Source organism: Danio aesculapii, chromosome 25 (assembly GCF_903798145.1).
Source record: "Danio aesculapii chromosome 25, fDanAes4.1, whole genome shotgun sequence".
NCBI classification, from domain to species: Eukaryota; Metazoa; Chordata; class Actinopteri; order Cypriniformes; family Danionidae; genus Danio; species Danio aesculapii.
The window spans coordinates 28177788-28189920 of NC_079459.1; the positions used below are offsets into that span (position 1 = coordinate 28177788).

Sequence of the window (12133 nt, forward strand, 5' to 3'; positions counted from 1 at the left end):
AAGTTAATATTAATTGGAAAAGAGCCTGGTTAACTCCCTTCAAATACACTATTATTAAATAAAATGAGAGAAATTCATTTAAAAAAGCTACATACAATGTACCCAGTAAAATTGTTGTTATCAAAGTACATTGAAATGGAGGATATCTGTGGTTTCTGCAATGCAGATAAAGAGAGCCTTTGTCATTTATGTTTTGAATGTAACGTTGTAAACAATTTCTGGGAGGATCTAGCCAAATATATTTTTAAAATGACAAAAATTAGTTATTATTTTACATAAAAAGTTATTATTTTGTTGGCAAAATTTTTACATTCACAAACAGAAATTTGCGAAGTCATCTCCCACATGAACACTTTTTGGTATCGAGTTTGACTTTTTTATTTCTACTGTGAAGCAACAAATTTAAAAGATTTTTATTATATTTATATTTATTAAAAGTGTTATTATAACACTTTTTTTTATTCCCCTGTCAATTCTTTACAACCATTGGATGTAGAAATGCTGTACACTATGCTTTGTGGTTTTAATTAAATTTTATTTATTTATTTATTATTAATATTACCATTGTTATATTCGTTTTTTTATGTTTCACCTTTTATATTGTGCTGTATGTTTGTTCCTGATGGTTTATGCAATAAATAAATAAATAAATAAAGCTTATTTATTTGTATTAATTAAAGTGTGTTGGGATCTGTTAATGTTGCTGATCATGGGTTTTCTAACTGGAGTCAATGGGGATGTTTAAATAATTAATGTATGGTTAAGTTTATACAATGATCAGAAAATCATTCAATATCAAAATATGTAAATTCGTTTAAAATGAATTAAACTAAATGTGTATAAGTATTAAATAAATATGGAAATATCAAGTAAATAAATACAGCACTATAGTGAGTAGAAAAATGTAATAATTATCTATCAGGAATAAATATTTATGAGTGTGACATCTAAAAAAAAGTAGAAAACCCCTGCATTAGATAATAAATTTACATATAAATGTTTTCATTATTACTTTAGTTTGACTTGAAATAGGTATTTATCTGCTCGTGGATTATTTCTATAGCGCTTTTACAATGTAGATCGTGTCAAAGCAGCTTAGAAGTTTTAGTAAATTGAAACTGTGTGAGTCCAGTTTTCAGAGTTGAAGTTCAGTTTAGTTCAGTTCAGTGTGGTTTAAATTCTGTGTAAATTATTTACAACAAAAGCAGAGGTATTATGGGACAAACACCTACATTGTGCTCCTAAGATATGTGCTAATTTGATTAAATTTTTTATAATTAATCACAAAGGCTGAAATGCAATGATGCTGGTCCAAAGTAACCAATGAGGGCTAAACAAGTTTGAAAGTTAAACAAAGAACGCATAGTTTAAAATTAAAAAGGCAACCTGTTCTCCATTTTCATTTACTCTGTTACAGGTCACAATAATTTTGTAAGGGTGTAATATTTTTGCATTATTTGCAATATCTTATTTTATTTATATATTATTTATTGGTTATTTTCAGGTACAATGCTAAGTCTGTACATTTGAATTTATCCTTGTAGGCTATATTTTTGCCAACAAACAAGTAACAAAAATAAAATAGTAATAAATAATAAAAATGGGAGCTCCAGGGATTAACAAAATCAGCTTAGCTAGAGTAAAGCTTGGTCAGCACAGATGAAACCTTAAGGAAAATTCTGTTTTCATTTGTGACAAGCATGCTGAATAAAAATAGAAGATTTTATTCTAATTGATGCCTTTTAAAGTAAAAACTCCACTGATTATATTCAATCCTCGCTCTACAGTGAGATCCAACTGTAATCTGATTCATTCGCAGCAATAAATTAAAATTCTGACATCTTTTTCTTGGCCATAGTTTATAAATAGTCACCATTCATTTCCACTGTCTGGTAAAAAGTATCTAAGGAAGCATTCTGCATAACATTTACAATAACATGAGTCTGTGTAAATGAAGGCAGAATGTTCAACGTCAAAACTTCATGTCATTCATTTTTGCTTTAAAGAACTACATTGTGCCACTAAGTAAGATTAAATATATTAGCATTTATTCCTGGCACAGTATCTGATTGAGGTTTGTGAAGTGAAATGTTTATTCACTGAATTGAACAGTTCAATCAAAATGTATCATATAAAATTATATACTACAGTACTTTCTAAAAAGGATTAGTTCTGCTCCATTTTTTCTATCCTATTACGAATTAGTAGGCCACTATGAAGTATTAAGAATATCATATTGAGTGTTTTTTGAGGTTTAATTCTTGATAACTGTTTGAATTATGGAGCAGTGCGGTGGTGCAGTGGGTAGCACTGTCGCCTCACAGCAAGAAGGTCGCTGGTTTGAGCCTCGGCTGGGTCCGTTGGCATTTCTGTGTGGAGTTTGCATGTTCTTTCCGTGTTTGTGTGGGTTTCCTTCGGGTGCTCCAAAAGTCCAAAGACATGTGCTATAGGTGAATTGGGTATGTGTATGTGTGTGAATGGGAGTGTATGGGTGTTTCCCAGTGATGGGTTACAGCTGTAAGGGCAAACATGCGTAAAAAAAACATATGCTGGATAAGTTGTCGGTTCATTCCGCTGTGCTGACCCCAGATTAATAAAGGGACTAAGCCGAAAAGTAAATGAATGAATGTTTGAAATATGGAAATGTAATTTTAAGATATACATAAACAATCAAACATATATATATATATATATATATATATATATATATATATATATATATATATATATATATATATTTTTTTTTTTTTTTTTTTTTTTTTTTTTTTCAATTAAACATATTTTGTCCCTGTCTAAACATGTTAACGTTATACAAAAATATATTTCTATACTGTGTATAAGCCTTTCTTTACAATAGTTCTTGAATAATAAAAAAATAATCGGATTATTTTAACAAGAATGCTGTAAAAACTGTGTATTTGTTCATTTGTCTTTGTTCCTGGCATTTATCTGCTCTCATTCTCACATATTTGATGATATTAATAAAAAAATATTCAGAAAAATGTCTGAATCCTGCAGATGGAGCCAGCGAATCGCACACCCCAAATACACACAACGCTGACGTACTTCCTGGGAATTGTAGGCCATTTGTGATTACCAGGGATTTGTGTACGGATGTATTACGGAGCCCCGTTATGTCTATACAGAACAATAAAGCAGAGGGGACCGATGGCATGTGACACCACAGAGGTTTTAGTTTTATTTTCTAACAGGTCGATAACAAATATACCACACAGACGGCCAGATAGGATATTTATAAATAATTAAAAATAAAGGACTACAGGAAGACAGCGCGCGCTGTTGAAAGTTTCATCGATCTGCGCGCACTCGCCGAGAGATGCTGAGTTGAGTTCGCCGGGTCTCGCGGAACGGCGCGAATCCTTCGTAACGGTTTCTCGGTGGATGTACATTTTATTTTGTGTCGTGAGCGGAGTTCAGTCCGGTGCTGTTGTCTGAAATGTGAGCCCGTTACCGGATTCCGAGGCTGTGTAAAGCGCAATGACAGCTCTAGGAGGGGTCAGCGGTCCCATTTCTGAGGTAAATGACAGTTCGTTTGTTTGTTTGTCGTTGTTCGGTGTAATAAGAGCAGCACACTGAGGTGAAGTTCAAGGTAAGAAAGTTTATATATGTTAAATATATTCGTAGTCAGCTTTTACATTTGTACTCCAATTACCGAAAGCAACATCATACAATTTACTCGTTTTTTTGACAGTTTTGTGCAGGATGTTATTGTTTTTGCAAGTGGATAAACAAAGTGACTGTCGAGATACGCTTTTTATACCGACATTTTGTTTATTTTGTTCGAAGCAATGATATACGTGTTGTTTTGTCATCTCGAAAAGCTAAATATGAATATTTAATTCATAAATATATATTCCATCATCATGTGCACCCTTAAAATATTATAACAAATATGGCTTTTTTCATCTAAGTATCGTTAACACACGAAATGTGATATTTGGCAGAATGACAGATTTGCCTTCACTTTCAATGAACCTACAACTAAAATTAACGGTAATGAGGCTGTCATTCTCCTTTTGTCTTAAACGATAAACATCACGTACAATATTTTCAATATTTATTTATTTTCTAAACTGACTCAACATCATCTAAAGGCTTTATTATCGTGTTGCACGCCCAGTGTTCCCAGCATAATACATTTATTTCAATTGTTCGCTGTGATTTACTGTGCACGTGAGCACCTCTACCCCGTGAACCAAATGAAAATTGATAGTGTTGAGTGCAAATGTATTCACAGCGAGAATAAAGACACCGTTATGATATTCTTTGTCTATTACTGTAGATCAGATGATGACTATTATTATCAACTATTATTTTTTATTCATAACAAAAAGTGTCTTTTGACTTGTCTTGAAAGGTTAATATTGCTGGCAGGTTTGATTATGAAACCTGGATGCGTTCTCTGAACAGGCAGAGTGGTCATCTAATGTTGCCATCCTGATGAGAGAGAGAGAGAAGAAAAAGAGGTAGAGCTGAACAGTGTATATGTGCGTGCGCTGTCTGTCCCTGTCTAATGAGTGACTAAGCACTTCAGTTCCTGCCCCTACCAAGCCATCATGGATCATTAAAGCTTTAGTAGTTGTAGTTGTGTTTGATGAGCAGTTATTAAGGCATAGTAATTACTGTTCTTTCTTCCCCAGAGAGCACGCTATAAAAATTTGGCCCTCCTATCCAGCATACAGTAGCATCGCCCAGGATATCGCCTCTTGTGAGCATGCAATCTGTTAGATCCTTGGAGACAGCAAGATAATCTTACTTTCCATTTGATTCGGGCCTTAACGAGTGCTCGAGTCATTAAATATGAAAAATAAGTCATTTGAAGTGTTGAATGAAGATTGATGACCTGACCTCTAAAAAGATCCAGAAGTTCTGTGTGACTGACTTCACAGTAATTTGAATGTCAGTCTGGATTCTGTTCCTGAAACATCAGGGATTTGTGTTTTACTGGAAATGCACTCTGTAATTTTCGGTTCTAGGAATGCTGTTGATAACCAATTATTTTGATTGTTTCTGGTCAATGTTGCGGTTGCAACACAATTACCCGAATTCCCTCTGGCCTGGTTCCACATTCTGCTTGTAAGCAGACGACCACTTAGTTACAAAACGAAAAGCAACACAAAGACTTTATCAGACCTAATGAAGACAAAAAAGGCCATATACACATCGCATCTAAATTCAGTTCTCGCTTCACCTATATAGTGCTTAATCCTGTTCAATAATTTACCTACAAATCTATTCCACAACTATAATAAGTTGGAAAAAACTGATGTACTGTAGCGACGACTACATTTGTAAATGTTTTAGTGTACAGAACCGAACAACTTGTTAATTACATTTTTAAACATGCATCTCTTGCAAGGAAGCAAGCTTCATTTTGACTAATTAGCATTGCCAGAACTATCAAGAAGAAACCATGAATCAAGCCCATTATTAATATAATCTCAAATGCTTCATTGTATGAATAATTGGTTCATATTCAAAAAACAGCCATGAAAATCATAGGATTAAAACAATATGAGCCCATACAGACTCTATGAACAGGCGGTCATGAGAAGAGTAATAAATATTAGTGCTGATTCCAAACATCCTCTTTTCATTGAATATCAGCTGTTACCATCAGGAACAAGACTGAGAATGCCAATGTCTAAAACCAATAGATTGAAGGTTTCATTTGTTCCTACCTCGATAAAACTGTTGAACTCTACCAAGAACAATGCACCTGTAGTATGTTAACAACTGACTGTGTTCTGTTTTTTATATATTTAATATATATATATATATATATATATATATTTATAAATGGTCTTATTCTGTAAACAATGTATGTTCCTAATTGTTTTGTTTGTTTTATTTATTTTATCGTCTGCCTAGAGCAACGTTGTAGCATATTTTTGCCCAAGACAAATTTCCTCTTGGGGACAAATAAAAGTGTATCCTAAGTCCTATCCTAATTAAGCCACCAAAATATAATGACCTACACCTGCCTATAATATTAGCTCAGGGTATCCGTGGGGTCTTAAAAAGTCTTAAAATATCTTAAATCTTAAGAGCTAAATTTTAGACCTTAAAAAGTCTTAAATATTGTGTTGTAGGTCTTAAATCTTTTTCTACAGGTCTTAATGTTCCTTTGTTCATGTATACAGTAGATACCCAATCTGGTCATTAACAATTCCAATCTCAGTAAAACATTTAACTCTTTATTTAAAAATGGCATTTAATTACTTTTCTTACAGTAACATTTGTTAAAACATTCTCCATTTATTTTCTGATGAAGATACTGACCTGGCCTAGATTATTAATATTAAATTATTATTATTATTGTATTAATAAATGTATTAAATTATATATATTTTGATATGGCAAGTGAAAATCTTTTTCAATTGAGATATTCATATAAAATCTTTAACATTTGTAAACATCTAACATTTAATTCATAATGGTCTTAAAAATGTCTTTAAAAGTCTTAAAGTTAAACTTCATGAAACCTGCAGAAACCCTGTAACTCTATACTGGATGGACCCTTTTTACAAGACGTGTTTAACGGTCATCATAATCTTAAATCCTTTAATATTTAGATTTTTTTTTTATCGTATGAACATTCATCTTAAATATATATATATATATATATATATATATATATATATATATATATATATATATATATATATATATATATATATATATATATATATATATATATCATGCATTATATCTTCTTTGGGTCAAATTACAAAAAACTAAAAACGCTTATGTGAGGTGTTTGTAATGCAGCGTCTATGGGACTGAGAGTAAATTTGTTATTCTCTCCTCTGGTTGCCGTCATCAGTCTCACACTATTTTTCCTCTTTTTCGGAAAGTCTTGATAACACCATCATGCCGCTTTTCTTTTCTTTTTTCAGCAAATAGGATTGTAAAAAAATATTTGTTGTACTCTCCCGTTCTTTGCGCTCTAAGTTTACCCAACTATGACAACTTCTGCTGCTGATAAACCCAGAAATGTGAAAAGAGTCTGTAAACCCCAAAGGCACTTAAGATTTTAAGTTTTTTACCAAAATAGAGAAACCGTTTTTTTTTGGTGTGTAAGCAAGTATTTTATAGTACTATTATTTTTGATTTACCGAAGTCACACAAGTGGCAATTTCATATCTGTCACATCCATAACCAAGCTTTTCCCTCATAAATGCAAAAATGTAAAATAAAATAAAATTAACGATTTTTGTTTTGTAGTGTGCCAACTCCTATCCTTTTGATTAGCATTGTTGGAATTGCTCTTAAATGGATCGTGTTTTTGACTCTTAAATTGCTGTTGCCTTGCATCTATGAATCATTAAAAATCTTTAAAGTTCTTCTGACTAAGAAAATGTCACCTAAGTTTAGTATGACTTAGTATTAGAATAGTAAATCAGTTTAATATAGTGCTTTATTAATTTTAACTGTATCTTTAAAGGATTAGCTCACCCCAAAAATTAAAAAGCTGTCAATAATTACTTCACCCTCATGTCATTTCAATCCAATGTAGGCATGGGCTGGGATTCTGACGGTATGATAGCATTTGATAAATATATCACGTTTCACTGTATTGTGATTACTGCTCTAAAATATGTTGTTTTAAAATGTTTGGGGAAAAAATAGCTACCTTTTTCCTAATATAACACAATATATTTTAATTTAAGAAACATTTAAAATATGTGGAACAGTAAACATATCACTCTAAATAATGAAAATAAATCATTGACTTCTGTCTTCATTAGTTTCAAAAACACAATTTTTTTTTACAAATTGAAAAGGCATCTTGGGATATCTTTCTTTTCCTTGGATACAAAGTAAACCTCTGCACTGTTCAGATCTACAGTATAGCATGCTTGGATTTTGGTTTATAAGCAATTTGTTTTTCAGATGTCTGCTGAGTCGTGGGCTGACCAGTAGCTTTAGATGTGGACATACCTTGCCTTAAAAATCAAAAAAAGTAAATGATTGTAAAAAAACATAAAAAGATAAAACTTACATACAGTCGAAGTCAGAATTATTATCCCCCTTTGACTTTTTTTTTTTTGTCTGTTTTAAATATTTCCAAAAATGATGTTTAGCAGAGCAAGGAAATTTTCACAGTATGTCTGATAATATTTTTTTCTTCTGGAGAAAGTCTTATTTGTTTTATTTCGGCTAAAATAAATTCAGTTTTTCATTTTTTAAAAACAATTTAAAATTATTAGCCCCTTCAAGCTATATTTTTTTCGATAGTCTACAGAACAAACCATCATTATACAATAACTTGCCTAATTACCCTAACCTGCTTAGTTAACCTAATTAACCTAGTTAAGCCTTTAAATGTCACTTTAAGCTGTATAGAAGTGTCCTGAAAAATATGTAGTGAAATATTATTTACTGTCATCATGGAAAAAATAAAATAAATCAGTTATTAGAAATGAGTTATTAAAACTATTATGTTTAGAAATGTGTTGAAAAAAAGTCTTATTTTCATTAAACAGAAATTGGGGAAAAAAATAAATAGGGGGGCTAATAATTAGGACTTCAACTGAATAGGTACAGTATAAGAGAAAACTTTAGAAGTTTTGAAACCTTGATTTTTTTCCAAACCGCGGTAAACCTTAAAATTAAAATTGAAATATCGTCCCATGCCTAATCCAGCATATAATTTTAGCATCAATATCACAATGTCCGCATCGTCAATGTTGAGTGAGGATTATGGTTGACCATAAACAACAGTTCTGAACACGTGTCATTTGTGGATTAATTGCAAGGTTTAACCATAATTGAGAGAAAGTGTATCATCATATCTGTGACTGTGGAATCATTTCAAGCAAGTTTGTAGTTTAACAAAGATTATTTAGTTGCATTTATTTATTTACACAATGAATTCTAGACTACAATATGACTATACATTGAAATATTCAATTTATTTACCTGAAACTATTTTACTCCCCCAAAATCCATTTTATCTTTGCTCTATTGGGGTCATTTAGGGTTGTTCATTCATTCATTCATTCATTTTTTTCATTCATTCATTTTCCTTCAGCTTAGTCTCTTCATTCATCAGGGGTCACCACTATGGAATCATTTTTGTGCCAATAAGAATGAACGTAACTTTATAAAACTGAACGTAACTTTCCAAGAAACGATCAAAAATATGCCACTGCAAAAGAAGAAAAACACAATGAAAACAAAAAAATGAACTCAGTCGCACGAATTTAACAAGCTCTTCAAATATGCTTCATTCTTTGTTAATGATTTTCAAAGAATCGTTTTCGCGAATCATGGATTTCGAATGCGTTGCCACAGTTTTCGCTTACGCTTCGTAAATTTTCGTTTGCTGTTTTGGCACAAACTTCTCGTGGGGGCGGGTTTAACAGCGATCTACACTGATTGGCTAATGAGCTTTTGATGGACAGTTGCTCTCTGACCTGGAAGCACAGACGGTGACGTCAGTGGCACGCATATCGGAAAGTTGTTGCGGTGTGCAATACGTTGTGCTTTATGTTAAGTATTAATGTTAGTATTTTACCTACGGTCGTCTCTTAGTTTCTAAAGATGACCTCCCGGGAGAGACACGGAGCGGTGCCATCATCTTCCACCTCAGCTTGTCCCTCAGGGCAGCTTGAAGTAAGTTCGTGTTGCTAAAGTAACGTTTATCAATAACATCAATAAAAGTTTTATCGAAAATTTACGAAGCGCCAGCGAAAACTGTGGCAACGCATTCAAAATCCATGATTCGCGAAAACGATTCTTTGAAAATCATTAACAAAGAATGAAGCATATTTGAAGAGCATGTTAAATTCGTGCGACTGAGTTCATTTTTTTGTTTTCTTTGTGTTTTTCTTCTTTTGCAGTGGCATATTTTTGATCGTTTCTTGGAAAGTTACGTTTAGTTTTATAAAGTTACGTTCATTCTTATTGGCACAAAAATGATTCCATACACCACAGGGGAATGAAGCACTAACTTATTCAGCATATGTTTTACACAGCGAATGCCCATCCAGCTGCAACCCAGTACTGGGAAACACCCTTACACTCTCACACATACACTATGGCCAGTTTAGTTTATTCAATTCCCCTATAGCGCATGTCTTTGGACTGTGGGGGAAACCAGAGCACCTGGAGGAAACCCACACCAACATGGGGGGAACATGCAAACTCCACACAGAAATGCCAACTGACCCAGCCGGGACTTAAACTAGCCACTTTCTTGCTGTGAGGCGACAGTGCTAACCACTCAGCCACCGTAGGGCCCTTTTCATTTGGGGCTGTGATTTGTACATTACATTTTATGCAGATGCACTCTCCTTTAAAATCATTGCCATCAATCTAAAATTATAAACGATTTCCAAATAGTGCTATTCACTTAATCTGGTTAAATGGTATTCATATATATCGCAGAAAGTTAAAAATAAAGCAACATCAATTTTATCCAATATCGTGCAGCCCTACACTGAATAATAATTCAATTTAGAGAAATCACTCTTGTATTAAAATGCGATTGTCACGCCTGAACCCTTACAAAGGCGAACCCTGTTTGTATGTCAGAACAGCAACTGACTTGGAATCAACAGCCTTTCTGTCACATCACATCTAACATGTGTTGCACTCTAAAGGTGAGCCCTTCATTACCTCCAACATTTATCTATTAGAAGAAGCTTTCACAAGTGGCTGCCTTATTAAATTAGTCTTGTCGAGACAGGCGAAGATTGAAAATGGGGGACGGTTAACCTGAATGGCAGCTATTTGACAATGCTGAAAATGGCTTACGCTTAAAAATAATTGTCCAAGAACTGACCTCTTTTCTATTGCCTGCGTTGTATCTGTCTTACCCGCTGATAGACTAACTCCTTTTAAATAAACTTAATTAAATCTATTAACTGCTTAAAACAATTGATTGGGTTGAGAAACTACGGGCATTGCTTTTGCAAATACAGTAGTAAAACGTGCGGGGTACAGTATCTCTCTCTCTTCCTCGCTTCCTTTCTTTCTTCCTCTCATTTTCTGTGCTTGCGGAGGTGTGACATTCACAGGTTCCATCAGTAAGACACACATGGTTTTCTCCTCTTTCCTCTCCAGCTCACTGCACTGTGCCAGGCCTTAATGAGCTCTGTAATGCAGATTTTAGACGTGACGATTTGTTTGTTTCTTCAGCAGGCCTTTTACCAAGATCCCCTCTTCTTTCTACCAGGAGCCGCTATTTAAATGCTAAACTCAGCATTGTAGCCGTCATACTCAGAGGAATAGTTTTCCTAATGACATTCTGTTGTTGTTTCAAAAGACATTATGCTATAATTTTTAACACCTATACTTAGGCCTTGTGCATCACGCCTTCATTTTGAGCTGGAGAATACAATGCATTTGCATGCTTGCATGCTGTCATTGACAGCACACGACAGGCTTTGTTGTTCATGCTCTGTTTTCTTTTAGAGGGTGTCAGGGTTATACACCGAGCCCTGAGCCAAACTTTGAGGTTATTTACAGAGTCAGCAAGAACCGAGCTGTCTCTGAGGAGCTGCTCGAGTCTCATGGGACTCTCTCTGTTGCCATGTTGGAGAGCTTCTCTGATAGATGGTGCAATACTCAAGCTACATGGTCATCATTCCAATGTATAGGCTGTCAAATCTTGTAGATAACATCTTCTGTCTTTCTCTGACCCTGTCTGTTGTTTTTAAAATGATCACCTGGTAGAAGAAGGATTTAAGAGGGGGTTGTAAAAGTAGTCCACTGAACATATGATCCATATACTACGGGTGTTCGGTTCCAGGTTTTTTGGAGTAGACTCCGATTCTCGACTCCTAGTTTTGCAAATGGAGCCGGAATCGACTCCAGTTGTATTCACTTTAAATAGCGCAAGGATTAAACATGCTGTATCGTATCGCGCTTTACACAATGCGTCAGTTGCAGCATTACATTGTGCAGTTCTCCTCTGGTCAGACAAAACCAGCAGTAAATCATTTGCAGTCAAAAAAAAAATTATCAACCTACAGTACACTTTTTACAGCATATTTTAATTGTCTAGTTTAGATCATTTAGATAATTACATTGCAATCTTGGAGAGAGAAAGTCAAAATATCAATTTATTATCGAAATGTTAAATGGAAAGATGTGTAGCAGT

The 12133-nt window shown here is 33.8% G+C and overlaps 1 protein-coding gene across 2 annotated transcripts in view; it reads left to right on the forward strand.

Moving 5' to 3' along the window:
- The first annotated feature begins 3104 nt into the window (after positions 1-3104).
- furinb (furin (paired basic amino acid cleaving enzyme) b) overlaps positions 3105-12133 on the forward strand; it is a 154239-nt gene continuing 145210 nt past the window's right edge. Inside the window, exon 1 of one of the 2 annotated variants that reach the window (XM_056451691.1) lies at positions 3105-3537. The gene's annotated coding sequence lies outside the window, so the exon portion shown is untranslated. Of the gene's footprint in view, positions 3611-12133 lie in introns of both variants that reach the window. The other variant, XM_056451692.1, reaches the window with a different exon arrangement.